Genomic DNA, 16963 nt, shown 5'->3' with positions numbered 1-16963 from the left:
AAATTTATATATTCTCCCTAAAGAGAGATTTCCTTGTTTTCCCCCGATGCTGGGCTCTAACCCCAGGGCCTCCTGCATGTGAGGTACATGCTCTACTACTGAGCTCTACCCTCAGAGTTCCCAGATTTTGTACTTTCCTATCTTTGTCAAACTTTTGAGGCCTTCCTCATTGTGTTTTTGTAGTATTGAAGCTTCTGCACTATCCCCAGGTCTACAAACACCTCCAGTGCCTGTCCTGCTTGTCTCTGAATTACTATTGTAAAAAGTCGGAGTTTGTCTTAGTCCCATTATGTGTTGTACCATCCCCCCCATACACACAGGGTTTCTCTGTGTAACAAACAGCTCTGGCTGTCCTGGACTCAGTCTGTAGACCAGGCTGGACTTGAACTCAGAGATCCACTTGCCTCTGCCTCCCAAGTGCTGAAATTAAAGGCATATGTCACCATTGCTTGGCAGTTTTTATTATTGTTATTATTAGGAGGAGGAGGAAGAAGAAGAGGAGGAGAAGTCATTTTGAGACAAGTCTCTCTATGTAGCCCAAGCTAGTTTGAAATTGTAGTCCTCCTGCCTCAGCCTCTAGAAGACATGAACCAGTAGACCCAGCTTCTCCTAGTTCTTTAATGGTCTTTTTAATTCAGCCAGTATACTCAGTACACACATACACATAAAATGAAATAAACACAAGAAGACACAAACACTAATTCATGTTCTTTAGTTTATACACACAAATCAAATATTCTCTCTCGAAGTCTAGAAGTACTGTTGAAAGTACTGTAGTACTTTTAAAAGTGAAGGGGGAAGGAAGCATCTCTTTCTTATTTAGTAATGATTGTCGGAGACTTTCCTTCCTTTACATGTCCTAGTTAGCAAAGATGCTTGTTTGGAGCTTAGAGCTTGCACAGTGGCTCACACTGTAATTCCAGCATCACAGTACTTGGGAGGAGTAGCAGGTGGAGCTCAAGGCCATCCTGGCTTACATGAAACCCTGTTTCAAAGAACAGTGTCAAGCAAAGCAAGTAAAGGCGTTTACTACAAAGCCTGCTGACCTGAATTAATCTGTAGAACCCTTCCTGTACATTGTCCTCTGACCTCTACATGTGTGCACATGCATGTATGCACAAGTTTCTGCCCCACCCACAGCTCCCAAATAAACACACTGAAGCTTATATTAATTACAACTGTTTGCTGGATAGCTCAGGCTTATTACTAATTAGCTCTTACAACTTAAATCAACCCAATTCTGTTAATCTATACATTGCCACATGACTTGTGGCTTTACCTATCCTCCAGCATGTCTTGCTCTCTCTGTCTTTCCTGGTGACTCTTCTAACTCTTCCCTTCTTTATCCCAGCATCCTTAGTTAGGTTGTCCTGCCTATACTGCCTGCCTGGCTACCAGCCAATCAGCTTTTTATTAACAATGAGAGCAATACATATTTACAGTGTACAAAGATTGTTCCACAGCACATGCACAAGCAAAATTAAATGTGAATTTAAAAAAAACTATGTTATATCAAATATGGTTACCCACAGCTGTAATTCTAACAGTTGGGAGATGGAGGCCCAGGACCAGGAGTTCAGAGTTACCCTCAGCTGTGTAGCTAATTCAGGGCCAGCTTGCACTGCATGAGACCTGATTCAAGCAACAAAACAAAAATAAATCACCTTAACTGCTGGCCAGAAATACAGTGTCTCCTTTAGGAGAGATCAGCTGAGGACAGACACATTTGGAGAAGAAAGTTAGAATCAAATTCATTGAATTACAGTTGACTTTATTTTTCATGATGTCTAGGTTAACTGTGAATTAGTTTTAGAATGACTAAAATTATAAATCATTTTGTTGAATAACACTGTAATTTAATATAATCCTAATGTAATGTTCTGTAATTAGACTTAGGTAATGTGGAAGAGCAATTTCAAGATATCTAGCCTTGGGAACCTGCTGAAGCATGTATTAAGCTGTTCTTTTGTTAAAGCTTTATTTTGTGTTCATTGGTGTTTTGCCTGCATGTATGCCTGTGTGAGGGTGTTTGATACCCTGGAACTGGAGTTACAGACAGGTGTGAGCCACCATGTGGGTGCTGGGAATTGAACTAGGGTCCTCTGGAAGAGCAACCAGTGCTCTTAACTGAGCCATCTCTCTAGCCCCTAGGCTGTTCTTTTAGATACTCGGAATGTTGAGATGGGAAAGCTGGTCTGACTAGCGGAGTGGAAGACAGAAGCCACCACCTTTTCATTATTAAGTGCAAAGTTCCTTCAACATTCTGTTTGGTTAGTCATTCATAAACCTAATGGTGTATGGCTCAGAACTGGAGTGTCCCTTTTAACCGCGTGACAAAACGAAGTATGGGGTATTTAATTCATTCTTTTTTTTTTTTTTTTTTTTTTCTTGGTTTTTCGAGACAGGGTTTCTCTGCAGCTTTAGAGCCTGTCCTGGAACTAGCTCTTGTAGACCAGGCTGGTCTCGAACTCTCAGAGATCCGCCTGCCTCTGCCTCCCGAGTGCTGGGATTAAAGGCGTGCGCCACCACCACCCGGCTTTAATTCATTCTTGTATAAAAAAAAATATTGTGCTAAGTGTGTTAGTCAAATCCTTGTCATGGTGTTGTGGGATAATCTTTTTTTTTGGACAGCCAAATCATCTTTATTGAGGGAATGGGTCTTTAGGGGGGCGGGGTGGGCCCTCACTGCACCTGCCCTCACTGCACAGCTTGTTTATTGGCACTGCCTCGGGAATGCTGTGGCTTCATCACATCTGGAAGCTCTGGAGGGCTGGAGAAGGGCTCAATGCGCAGTGCTTCAAAAGGCATCATCTGCTCGAAAGGCCAGGCCTACTGTGGCCGGGGACTGTGGCCGTGCTGTCTGGCTAGTGAAGCCACACTCGCCCAGAGTTTTTCCCTCCTCAAGGAGCTGGTCATCCTTGTACAGCCGCTGCTCATCTGGCGGCCGCTTGAGGATGCCCCTCAACGGTGCGCTTCAGCTCTAACATGGTACTCGACTCCTTGGCGTCCGTGAAGATGGTGGTCTTGTGACGCCGGATCCATCCCGGCGGCTGCTTCTGGCTCCGGATAATCTTTTTGTATACTGTGAAGAAGTGTTACTCTGATTGGCTATTGAAAAGCTGAGTGGCCCTTAGCTAGGCAGGATTTCTAGGCACAGAGGATGCTGGGATAAAGGACGGAGACTGGAGGAGACATGAAGGAAGCAGGAAAGCAAAGTGGACAGTATGTAGATGAGGTAAACAAGCCTCGGGCAGCACACAGATTAATAGAAATGCGTTAAGTTATAAGAACTAGTTAGAAACAAGCCCAAGCTATCGGCCAAACTTTCATAATTAATAAGTCTCTATGTAGTGAATTGGGAGCTGGCTGGTGGAGTGGAGAAAGACTCTCTGCATCTCTGAGATGAAATACCAGAGACAAACAAGGAAAGAGGGTTTGTTTGGGCATCGGGTTTCAGAGTTTTCAGTTCTTGGTTGCTTTCAAGATTTGATACAAGACGGAATGTCACAGTGGTGGGAACATACAGTATAGCATCATAGCTCATCTTGTGTTGGACTAGGGGCTGAGAGAGAGGACAAGATACACTTTGAAAAGGCATGGCTCAAGTGAGCTACTTTCTCTAACCCTGTCTCATGTCTTTTGAAATTTATTTTATTTTATGTGCATTGGTGTTTTGCCTGCATGTCTGTCTGTTTGAAGGTGTTAGATCCCCTGGACCTGGGAATACAGACAATTCCATGTCTGTGGTGGGAACTGAATGCAGGTCCTCTGAAAGAACAGCAGCCTTTCTCATGTCTCAGTAGCCCATTTAACTATGATCTCATGAAATATTTGATGAGATTAGTGTCCTTAGGATTTATTCTCTTTCAAAATAATTTATTTTATGCTTAATTGTATGTATATGTGTGTCTCTGTGTGTATGGGTATGTGCACATGTGTGCAGGTGCCCATAAATGCTAGAAGCACTGGGTCACCCTGGAACTGGAGCTACAGTGCTTGTCAGCTGTCTGGTGTGGTTTGGGAACTGAACTCAGGTTCTCTGAAGAGCAGTACATGTTCTTAACTACCCAGCCATCTTTCTAGCACCCTTTCCCTTCTTAATAGTGCCAACACCTGGGAAAAAAGGCCTATTGTTGGTGTATTTCATATGTAGACTATAATAGTATATGTTAGGGGTATATAAAGACCAGTATGGTACTGGGTATTTAGCAGAGAGTCCATAGTGTACTAGAAGACATGACGTGTATGCAAATGGTAAGAATTGAAAGCAAAATAAAAAGCCTAACAAGTGAGTCGTAGATTATAGCAACATTTAGGTTGGACTTTTGGACTAATGAGATGTTCAGTAGGTAATACAGTGCTTGTCTGAGTTTGATCCACAGACCCACAAAGTGTAGGAGAGAACCAATTCCTGCAAGTTATTCTCTGACCTCCACATGTGCATGCGTGTACATACACAAAATATAAAGCAATTCTTATAATTATCTTTTTGAGGCCAGGCAGTGGTGGTGCACGCCTTTAATCCCAGCATTTGAGAGGTAGAGGTAGGTGGACTTCTGTGAATTTAAGGCCAACCTGGTCTACAGAGCGAGTTCCAGGCCAGCCAGGGCTACACAGAGAAACCCTGTCTCAAAAATCCAAAAAAAAAAAAAAACCTTTTTGGGGTGTACATGGCTTTACACACAGAACCATTTTAATGGCCCTAAATTTTTAAATTTTTATCTTTTTTGTGTGTATATTACATGTGTTTGCATGTATGTGTGATAACATAGCACATACATGGAGGGTAGAGGACAGCCTCAAGTGTTGGTCCAGTCTTCTACCTTGTTTGAGACAGGGTCTCACTCCTGCGTGCTTCCAAGGCTTCTCCTGCCTTTCCTTCCATCTCCCCACACGCTACTTGAGTGCTGTGGGTTTGAACCTGTTTTTACACCTGTGTAGCAAGCATTTTACCCACTCTCTCTCTGTCCTTGAAGATGAAACGTTGGGACACTTGTGTGCCATGGTAGCTGAGTAGAGGTCTTTTGTTTTAATGAGGTCTCTATCATTCTGTTTTTATCAATAAAGACTTGGGTGCCAGATTCTGGGGTGAAAACCTGCTAACTCAGAGAGGCAGGGAAAGCACCCGACCGCTTCTTCACCGCCTTACTCCCAGAAAGAGGCCTTTCTCCTTTGTTTTCCCATATCCAACCAGATATCCCTCCCCCCTTCTCCTTCCTGTGTGTGTGTCTCTCTGCCCTCCTGACTTCCTCTTACTCTCTATGGTTGTTTCCTGTCATTGGTTGCTTGTGCCGCCTCTTGACATAAGGTTGATTTTATTTAATCCTCTTTATAGTAATCAAGCAGAAAGCTTGATTAGAGGTGTGTGCTAGGACTGAGCCACACCACAGGTTTTTCCAGTAAATAATGCAATCTCGGGGTTCACAGTGTGATCAAATGCCCTGCAACAGAGGCCAGAGGAGAACTTTCTGGCATAGGTTCTCTCCTTTACCTTTATATAGGTTCTGGTCAGGTCATCAGTCATGGGTAGCAAGTTCTTTTACTTGCTGAGCTGGCTTATTGGTTCCTGACGACGAAATTTTGACAAAATACCTGCATGGGGAACAGCATTAATACTTAAGATGGAATAGTGTAACGAGCTCAGGGACATCAAGGTCATAAAACAAGTAAGATAGGAATTGCTAAAAGGGATCTGATTACCGAGGACACTCTTCCAATGGCATCTGATTACTGAGGACACTCTACCAATGGCAGCTGATTACCGAGGACATTCTACCAATGCATCTGATTACTGAGGACATTCTACCAATGGCATCTGATTACCGAGGACACTCTACCAATGGCATCTGATTAATGAGGACATTCTACCAATGGTATCTGGTTACGGAGGACATTCTACCATAGCATCTGATTACCGAGGACACTCTACCAATGGCATCTGAGGACACTCATGAGACTTTTTGAGGATCTCCATGAGTTCGAGGCCAACCTGGTCTAGAGAGCAAGTTCCAGGACAGCCAGGGCTGTTATACAGAGAAGGTCTGTCTGGACAAAAACAAAAACAAAACAAAAAGGAGAGAGAGACTTTTTTGAGTAATGTGAACCATGAATGTTTTGAATGTAGATCCATGGCATTTCAGATGGGTTTACTTACTGCTAGGAGACAGGCTGACCTACTTACTTCATCATTAAATAAGCTTAGATTTAATTCCCAGCTTTCTTAGCCAACTATAAAAACTTTTGTCTTAGGAGAAATGGTGACAAGTGGCAGAGGATGCAGTGGGACCTAGTCTGGCCCCTTTCGAGCAGCATTACATACATGTAAAGCTTACCTTTTGCTACAAGAACGTCTTCTTCAGTAATTCTCCAGCTGTAACAGATTTGGTGTCTGGGAAAGGAACAGATTCCAGTGTCGGGTGTCTGCCTCAGCCTCCTCGGTCTCGGGAAGCTCATTTTCATGCCCCCTCTGATTTTTAAAGTCAGAAGTATTTTGAAGATCACAATCTTTGGTTTTTCGAGACAGGGTTTCCCTGTAGTTTCTAGAGCCTGTCCTGGAACTAGCTCTTGTAGACCAGGCTGGCTTCGAACTCAGAGATCCGCCTGCCTCTGCCTCCCGAGTGCTGGGATTAAAGGCGTGCGCCACCACCGCCCGGCCCCTGAAGATCACAATCTTACACTGTAATGGCTTTTGTTGGTGGTGGCAGATTTTTTTGAATATTTACTTATTAATTATGTATACAATATTCTGTCTGTGGGTATGCCTGCAGGCCAGAAGAGGGCACCAGACCCCATTACAGATGGTTATGAGCCACCATGTGGTTGCTGGGAATTGAACTCTGGACTTTTGGTAGAGCAGGCAATGCTCTTAACCTCTGAGCCAAATCTCCAGCCCCCTGGCAGCAGATTTTTGTCTGATTGTTTTGAGAGAAGGTCTCTGGAACTCACCCTGTAGACCAGTGTGGCTTCAAACTCACAGAGATCCTCCTGCCTCTGCCTCCCGAGTGCTGGGATTGAGTCCACTATCAATCCTGGCACATAGTGACTTAAAAAGATTGATTTATTTATATCTGGTGTGTGTGAGTGTGTAAGAGAGTCTGTATGTGCCATGTATGTGCAGGTGCTCATAGGAGCCTCAGGCTGTCAGAGTTCTTAGAGCTGGGATAACAGAAGTTGTGCACTGTCTGATATGATGCTGGGAACTGAACTCTGGTCTCCTACGAGAGCAGTGAGCACTCTTAACCACTGAGCCATCTCTCCAGTTCCCTGTAATGACTTAAAAAAATATCAAAACTGGAACTACTGAGATAGCTCCGCAGGGAAAAGTACTTCCACCCCCAGAAGCCATGGAAGAAAGTCAGGAAATGTGGTGGTGTGCACACGTCATACCAGGGCTCCTGCAGCAAGATGGGAGGTGGAGGCGAGTGTCCCGGAAGCCCGCCCCAGCTGCCCTGGAGTGTCCAGCAGAGCAGGGACAGAGCGTCTTCTCACTGAGGTGGAAGGAGAGAACCAAGTCCCAAGAGTTGTCTTCTGACCTCCAAATGTCCGCCGTGGTGTGTATGCCCTACCCTCACACTGATAGTAACAGTAAAATTAAAAAGAATAGCAGTGGCCCCCAGGTCTCAAAGTTGGCCATTTACTGGGGCCCTGGTGGGTAAGAGGATGGACACTGGATGCAGTGGGTAGCACAGAGCTGCAGGTGCAGCACAGAAGGCCAAAGGCTGACCCATCGCCCCCCACACGGTTTCCTTCTTGTAGTCTGCTGTCTTTGTGCTTCTTCCTGTCCTGCTGTGAGTTTATACTCTTTTCTACCAAATTCACTTAGAACAGATGGCGAATATGTGGAAGTCACGGACTGAGTAGTCAGTTTAGGTCTGTGTCTAATTGAGGGAGGCTGTAATAATTGCTTTTAGTTTCTACCGTGTCTGAGTCTACTCCAGCTGTTGTAAGAGGATCCTATGGACTGTTTGGCTTAAACAGTAGAACTTACTTCTCATGTGTCTAAAGGGAGGCTGGTAAGGTAGGTTCTAGTCTAAGGCTTCTTTTCGTTTGCAGGTAGCCTCCATCTTGCTGTGTGATCCTGTGTGCATGCAGTAGAGAAAACGAGCTGCCTGGTGTATTACAAGGGTTCTCACAGCACCGGGAAGCTCCTGACCGCACAGCCTCTAATACTAACTACCTCTCACAGCCCCTCCTCCAAACCCTTCCAGATAAGAACTGAATGTGAGAAGGGCGTGCATATGCATTTGTAATACGTTCGAGTCCCTTTTCCTCCGTGATAGTAGGTTGTTTCAGCAGTACAGATTTGAAGAGGAAATTAGCCATTATTTATGCTTACTGTTTAGTTTTTCAATTATAAACTGATTGGCCCATTTTTTTGAGGTTGGGTCTATCGGTGTGGCTTAGCCAGCCTGGAGCTTGCTGTGTAGCACAGGCTGTCTGAGTGCTATCCTCACAGCAGTGTGTCACTACTTCCAGCTGTGAGTCTTCTGCGAACAAGTTTGACATTTTTCAGAGTCAGATAATCAGAATGTGTTGGATGCTCTCATGCTGAAGGCTGGAGCCATTCTGAAGCGACATTGTTCTTTGTAAAAAGAATAAGCAAACAGTACAGACACTGGACATGCTTACACTTTGGTACTGGTTTGTCCTATTTATTTTGGCTCTGCTACAGAGGTCAGATCTAGGGAGACAACTGTGCCTTGCTCATTTCAAAAATAAGACTAAAATTTTTTGTGTCCAGTGTTTCTTGGTATGCAAAATGATGGACTGTCTTTCTCTCTCCTGATAAGATCACAGAAGCACATTGCTGTTACTTTTTAAAAAGAGTAAGTAGACTTCTTCTTTTTAGACAGGGTCTCATTATACAGCCTCGGCCGTCCGAGAACTCACAGAGATGTGCCAGCCTTTGCCTGTGAATGCTGGTGTTAAAGAGGTACACCACTGTGCCCGGCTAGACTATTTTTTGGCAGCCTTTTCCACTATCAATGTGCCACTTGTATATTTATTACAGTAGGTGAAACTAAGATTGTTGGTCAAAGTCCGTAACTTTGAGGTTTACACTTGGTGCTGTACGTTCTGTGGATTTTGTCAGGTGTATGGTGAGGTGTCCCCCCCATAGGATTATACAGGGTAGTTTCACGCCCTTCACAATTGGTTGTGCTCTGTGCAAGCATCCCCCTTCCTTTCCTCCCTCCTCCTCCACCTTGGAGCCACAGATCTCTTTATTGTCTTCCCGTTTTTGCCTTTTCTAGGATGACCTGATAGTTGGAACCATGCAGTGTGCAGTGTTTTCAGACTGGCTTCTTTCAGTTAGTAGTAGTCACTCTGTAGCCTTTAATGCCATGATAGCCCATGATATTCCATTGTCTGAGAGCTGGGGATTTAGCTCAGTAGTAGAAAGCCTGGGCTTGATCCCAAGAATAAAAACCAAGCAAACAAGTGAACAAACCAATTCCATTCTCTGGCGCTAAGACATCTTGGTCCCTTAGAAGTTTTGGTAACTACGATAAAGCTGTAAGCATTCCTGTGCAGTGTGTGTGGACAGAAGTTTCAGCTCATTTGGGTGATTGCCAAGGAAAGCATTGGCTTGGATGGGTGGTCAGAAACTGCCTTTTGTAAGAAGCTGCCAAACTGTCTTCCAAAGCAGTTGTACTACTTTTGCAAAGAGAATTTTCATGCCTCCACATTCTCCTCAGCTTTTGGTGGACCTTGTTATGGATCCTGGCCATTGGACCTTGTGAATTGGTCTTAAATTTTGATTTGATGACTTGTTTCTTAGAGTCCTAGAGACTACTTGGCTTTGTGCAATAATTATTTATTTAATGACACAGGTAGTACATTTATTCATTTATCCAGAATAAGGTCTAATTGCAAGTGCCTAAGATGTGAATTTTTATGTGTTTAAATGTGTATTAGTCGGAGTTCTCTAGAGCCACAGAATTTATGGGATGAATCTGTGTGCATGCGTGTGTGCGTGCGTTCGTGTGTGTGTGTGTGTGTGTGTGTGTGTGTAATTTATTGGGATGACTTACAGGCTGCAGTACAGCTAACCCAGCAGTGGCTAGCTGTGAGTGGCAAGTGCAATAATGCATAATTGTTCAGCCCACAAGGCTGGGCATCTCAGCTGGTCTGTACACGTTGGTCTGTACACACTGGTCTGTACACGCTGGACTGTACACACTGGACTGTACACGCTGGTCTGTACACGCTGGACTGTACACGCTGGTCTGTACACGCTGGCCTGTACACGCTGGCCTGTACACGCTGGCCTGTACACGCTGGACTGTACACGCTGGTCTGTACACGCTGGACTGTACACGCTGGACTTCTGAGAAGTAGGCTCCAGTGCCAGTGAGGAAATGAATGTGTCATCAAGGTGAGGGCAAGCCAGTGAAGAAAGAATAGACCTTCCATCTTCCATTGTCCTTGTAGAAACTTCCAGCAGAAGGTGTGGTCCAGATTAACCGTGTGCCTGCCTTCCCGACTCAAGATTTGGATTGAAGGCGAGTTGTCTTCCTGTGCCAAGCTCTGGAATTTAAGTGTGCCCTCGATTTTTGGGTTGTGGTTTATTCCAGATGTAGTCAAGTTGACAACCAAGAATAGCCGTCACAAAATGTTTATGTAGCTTGAAACTATGTATGCATTATAACTGTAATTATCATCTCAGGTAGACACCAGGTGGAGGGGAACTAAAGTGGCGTGGGCACGAGATTTATTCTCATTAGCATTGTAGTGTTTGTGGTAAGAGAAAGGTTGGGTAGAACTGTTGAAGTAGCTCATATCTGACTTGATTTTAGGCCGAATCCAGAGTGTTTTTGAAGTCTGTGTGATACTTGCTTTTGTTATCATAGTCACAGAATTTTATATTTGGTCATGTTAAGTAATAGGTTTGATCACATTCAAGCACGTGGATAGGTAGAGAAGAACTTGGACGTGGCCTGTATTGAGGTTTATAGACTGTATGCTCACGACATGAATAATGCCTAAAACACCGCAGCTTACCCATGGTTTGTAAATCACAGAGTTTCAAAATGTGTGGTCAGTGAATGAGAATGGCCCCGTAGGCTCATAGATTGGAATGCTTGGTCCCCAGGGGAGGTGTGGCCATATTAGAGGAAGTGTGTCACTGGGGTCAGGTGGGAGGTTTCGGAAAGCACATTCCAAGCCCAGAGTCCCTGCCCTGCTGCCTGTGGATCTGGATGTAGAATTCTCCAGCACCAGCCTGTCTGCATGCAGCCATGTTCCTTGTCATGATGATAATGGACTGAACCTCTGAAACTGTGAGCCAGCCGCAACTAAATGCTTTCCTTTATAATAGAGTTGCCATAGTCATGGTGTCTCTTCACAGCAGTAGAACAGTTATAGACATAATCTTAATTTTGTATGCACAGATGCTTTGGCAGTATGTGTGTCCACAGCACTTGATCTCTGTGTGGTGTAGGTTAGAAGTGGGCGTTGCCCCGGAACTAGAGCACCAGGCTGTCCTGAGTCATCACGTGGGTGCTGGGAAGCAGACCTGGGCTCTCTCTTAGCCAGTGCTCTTCGGTGCTGAGTCACCTCTCCAGCCCCGATAGCTTAAAATTTTAAATTACAGGATGGGCAAAATGGCTTAGTGGGTAAGAATATTTGCTGTCAAACTTGGTGACTGAGTCCTGCTTCCTGAAGCCCACGTGGTGGCAGGAGGGAACTGACTGACTCTGGCAAGTTGTGCTCTGATATCCACATACGCACAGACAACAACTAACAAATGTCAAAAATTCTGAAGTTAAGTTTATTTGTATTCTTTTAGTTCCTTTGAAATTTACAAAAATTCTCTTTGTTTTTTTTTTTTTCCCCTCTCATGCACAATAAGAATAAGATATGAGCCTGGAGGTGGTGGCACATGCTTTTAATCCCAGCACTTGGGAGGCAGAGGCAGAGGCAGACAGATCTCTATGAGTTCAAGGCCAGCCTGGTCTACAGAGTGAGTTCCAGGATACAGACAGCCAGGACTGTTAAACAGAAAAACCATGTCGGAATTTAAAAAAAAAGAAAAGAAAAAGACTATGTTATGAGTGGAGTGCGGTGCTGCAGCACCGAGGAAGCAGAAACAGAGGGTCAGGAGTTAAGGGAGTGCTAGCTACTCTGGGATACGTGAGACCTTGTCTCAAAACGAAACAAACCCAATACAATCGGAAAACAAATCTTTCATGGGTATAGTGGTACATCTCTATAAACCCAACATTTGTGAAACTGAGGCAGGAGGATTTCAAGTTTGAGCCAGTCTGAGTTACAGAGTGAGCCTCTTTCAAAATAACAACAAAACAAAAAGATCCCAAACATACTATGTCAGCGTCCTGGCTGGTGTTCAACTTGTCGACTTGATGTGACCTAAGAATCATCTGGGAAAAGGAACTTCAATTGAGAACATGCCTCCCTCACACTGGCCTGTGGGCAAGTCTGTGGGTATTTTCCTGATAAATGATTGACGTGGGAGGACCAGACCAGTGTGAGCAGGCCACGGGGAGCAAGCCAGCATAGTGTTCCTCCATGACCCCTGCTTCAGCTCCTGCCTCAGCTAACTTACTGAGGAACAGCTGTAAACCGGTCTCTCTTCCCTACACCGCTTCTGGTTGTGGTGTTCATCTCAGCATGGATGCCAGTCAGCAATGGAAGAGGTCTTGTTGCAAGATAAGAGATCCCAGGTTAGAGTTTGAAATGGAAGCTATGGGTATTTAAGAACTTCATTATGGAAGAACTGAGGGGAGTGCCCAGAGGTGAGGATTGCCACCTGCTTTTCTTAGAGCCTCAGAATTTTGCCATTTAAAAGCCAGGTGAAGGTGACACATGCCTTTAAGGGGGAGGTGGGAAGATCAGGAGTTGAAGCTTATTTTCAACTAAATAACAAATTCAAGACCAGCCTGGGCTATGTGAAACCTTCTCTCAAAAAGAGAGGGAAAAAAAAGAAGGATCTTTCCTTGTACAGGAGAACTTTTGTGTAGGTGGTAGAAGAGGGGAGTAGATTGTCGGCTCTCCTTATTCTAGAAGCTCAGATGAGGTCATACAGGCTTTATGATGCTCAGCTTTGGAGAAGGGGCAGTGATACAGGCAAATATAAACAAGTATTTTTAGGATATTCACAGCAAATTCTTCATAGGGTACATTGTATTTGTCCTGGTAAATCATGATGGATTTATTTATTAAAATTCTTTTTAGATTTATTTTGTATCTATGAATATTTTTCTTGCATGTGTGTATGTGTACTATGTGCCTGGTACCCTTTGGAGTCAGAAGGGGCAGGTGTTCGATCCCCTGGAACTGGAGTTACAGGTGACTGTGAGCTACCATGTGGATGCTGGGTTCTTTGAAAGAGCAACATGTACTTTTGACTGCTGAGCTATCTATCCTCATCATGGATTTATTTATTTATTTATTTATCTATTATTTATTTATTTATTTGAGACATCCTTGCTATATTAACTGGGCCTCCCTCAAACTCTTAGAGATCACGTGTGTCTGCCTCTTGAGTGCTGGGACTAGAGGTGTGCACCGCCGTGCCTGACTTACAGATTTTTAATGCCTTTTCTCACCACTGAACTGTTAGGTTTTGCTAAGGACCTAATTGCTTAAACAAATCTATTTTTATTTTTAAAATATCTGTTTTTATTATTTTTTAGTTATATGTACTTATGTATAGTTATATTCAGGTGAATGCAGATGCCAGAGGAGGCTACAGGTACTGGTCCCTTGGAGTTAAGTTGTAGGCAGTTGTGAGCTGCCTGAGAGGGTTGTGGGAAATGAACTCAGGTCCTCTGCAAAAGCAACAGTACTCCTAACTGCTGACCCATCTCTCCAATCCCTATTACTCTGTGTGTGTGTGTGTGCATGCCATTGCACACGTGTTGAAATCAGAGGGCAATTTTGTGGTGTTAATTCTCTCCTTCTGCTTTCATGGGTTCCAGGCATCAAACCCAGGTTGCCCGGCTGGCACAGCAAATGTTTTTACCCAATGAGAGAAGTTTTGTGTAGGGGATTTGGGGCTGTGATGTCTTTGACCAGACGGCCTGGCTTCTACTCTTGTCAGTTTTTGCAAAACTGATTCCAAACCCTTAGGATCATTAGTGAAAGCTGGGGGGCTTTCCCTGGAAGACAGTGTAAGCTAGGTAATTTGCATTCCAGACTGCCCAGGTCTTAGGTGATTCCACTGGGAATCGGGAATTCTGTAGACGAGGTATATGTTTCTGGATCCTCATGATCACCTCATCCATTTCTCTGGGTAAAGCCATCAGCTCAGCTGTGATTATGTTTGTGTTATTTTGAAGGTTTGTTAGATTATAAATAAAGCAAAACATCCACTAAACAGAAAATATTCTCTTTCACCATTGTATCTATTACGTTTATAGAAATTCCAGGCAGCACTGGAGATTAACCCTTTGTCTTTCTCTTCCATTTAACTTTGGTTGGGAATCTGACACTATTGGGAATGAAAACCACCTTCTCAGCAAAGCCTACCAACTAAAGACACCTTGTCGCCTTCTCCAAACTGACTGTAAATCTTTCTTCCTCCTCTGTCTACATTCTTAATTCTTTTCTTCTGACCACAGTGTCTAGATTGCAGAGGTCTCTGGCTGTCCACTAGCTCTTGTAGACCAGGCTGGCCTTGAACTCACAGAGGTCTGCTCGTCTCTGCCTCCTGAATGCTGGGATTAAAGGCGTGCGCCACCACTGCATGGCTAGATTATGTGAGATAGTGCTCTCATCCATGCATTTTCTTATTGTTATTTCCGTTGTCTGGACTGCTGACTGATTCAAATGCCATCTATGTTTATGGCTCCTCAGTAGTAACAAATAGTCAGCTGCATTCCAGCATGGAGCTTGTTCTGATCAGCTTTTTATTGCTATGATAAACATTTCGCTGGTGGTTTTATGTCAACTTGACACACAAACTAGAGTTATCTGGAAGAAGGGAATTTTAACTGAGAAAATATCTCCATAAAATTCAGCTGTAAGGAGTTTTCTTAATTAGTGTTTATCTTCCAGATAACTCTTTTGTGTGTCAAACTATTAATGGGGAAGACTTCAGAGCAGGGCTGGAGAGATGGCTCAGCGTTTAAGAGCACTGGCTGTTCTTCCAGAGGACCTGGCTTTTATTCCTAGCACTCATGTGGCAGCACACAACCATCTGTAACTCAAATTACAGATCCAGGGGATCCAGCACCCTCTTCTGGCCTGTGCAGGCACTGCATGAACGTGGTACACTTACAGATATGCCACCAAAACACCCTTAACATGTAAAGTAAATAAGTATTTTAAAAAGACTAGAGCAATGGAAGTTGTCAAGTATATAGAGAGACATTTCATGATGTAAGAGGCTAAGACAGGCAAAGGTTTCTCCATTTTGTATTCTTGCTGAGGCCATTTCAGGTTTGACTAGAATTTGTTCTCCTTGATGGAAAATCCTATGGAAAATTGCCCAGCTCTGTTCTAGGAACCAAAGGTGTCCTAGCTAACTTCTCTCAGCTTCTGTTCTGTTAAGCTGCTTGCTTCTATGAAGCACACCCTCCCCACATCGCTATAGCTGCTGAACAAGATACCAGGATGTGGTTTCTACCTTCAAAACCCCATGTTCTGGACACTGGGGATATACCTGGGTTTCCTGAATAGTTAGTAGTCCCAGCTGATTGGAATAAAGACTTCTATTCTGCTTTCTGTAAACAGAGACTGCTTGCTCATTTCCCAACTTCTCAGATTTGGATAATTACACAGAAACTATATTGTTGTATATATACACAACACTGCTTGGCCTGTTAGCTCAGGCTTCTTATTAACTAACTCTTACATCTTAAATTAACCCATTTCTATTAATTTGTGTATCGGCCTGAGGCTGTGGCTTACTGGGAAGGATCTGACATCTGTCTCCTTGGGCAGCTACATGGCGTCACTTCCATTCCACCTACTCTCTATCTCTGTTCTGATTTCCCACCTGGCTTTACTCTGCTAAGCCACTGGCCGAAACAGCTTCTTTATTCACCAATGATAATAAAACATTCACAGCATACGGAGGGGAATCCCACATCAGCTTTCAGTTGACTATAAACTGTGTCTGCGTGGTCCTCTCTGGTTTTCTCCCTGTGACAACGATGATAAACAGGGTCAGTTCTCTTGGAGAATATAACAGTTCCTCACAGGTGTGTGCCTGAAGACAGAGCAGCAAAATAGAGCCTGAAAAAATGCAATTCATTAATGAATAAAGTTAGAGATTCAGTACTTCTGTACGGAAAGAACAGATATATCAGACAGAAAATCAGTACGGATATTATTGAATCAGTCGAACAGTATGGCTAATCAACCAGAGCAAACTGAATGTTAGAGAAGCTTTGGGAGTGAGTAGGAGAAATGGAGACTTGAAGCAGTGCAGCAAAACTATTTTATACGGTTTTGTAATGGAAGATACATGTTGTTATACGTTTGTCAAAATCTGCAGACTGTACACCAAGAGTAAGTCGTGTGCAAGCTAGAGACTTAGGTGATGGCAGTATTGGTTCCTGCACTGTGGTAAGTGCACTGCATGGATTCCCATGTTGATGGGAAAGCTGTGTGCTAGGTTAGGAAGGCAGTCTGTTGGAACTTTCAACTCAACTCACTTTTCTCATGAACTCCAAACTGCTTAAACTAACCTAGTCAAAATTCCTCTGGGACTGAGTGGTTTCTGAGGGTGTTCTGTACAGCAGACGCGTAATGCAGAGCCGTGTTTGTCACCAGAGCGGAGCAGGAGCTGACCATGGTCTGTTTTCAGCACTTGATGATGCTGAGTACTATCCTCTTCAGCAGCCAGAGGCTGCGCATGGCCACGTAGAAGTGTGGCATGGTGGAGACTGGTTCGGTTCCTTATGAAGACGGGTCGTATACTTGATGCTTAAAACAGTTTACTGAAAAGGTATCACTACCTTAAGTTTACTTTTAGTCTTTTATTCAAAAAATGGAC

The 16963-nt window shown here is 43.9% G+C and overlaps 1 protein-coding gene and 1 pseudogene across 4 annotated transcripts in view; one reads left to right on the top strand and one right to left on the bottom strand.

Moving 5' to 3' along the window:
* Commd1 (copper metabolism domain containing 1) overlaps positions 1-16963 on the top strand; it is a 116837-nt gene that overhangs the window by 13818 nt on the left and 86056 nt on the right. The window lies entirely within an intron of this gene.
* On the bottom strand, positions 2698-3544 carry LOC119818984 (annotated as a pseudogene).

This window comes from Arvicola amphibius, chromosome 1 (genome assembly GCF_903992535.2).
Source record: "Arvicola amphibius chromosome 1, mArvAmp1.2, whole genome shotgun sequence".
NCBI classification, from domain to species: Eukaryota; Metazoa; Chordata; class Mammalia; order Rodentia; family Cricetidae; genus Arvicola; species Arvicola amphibius.
Note: the sequence above shows the minus strand (reverse complement) of the source record. Positions and strands in the feature narration are given on the sequence as shown.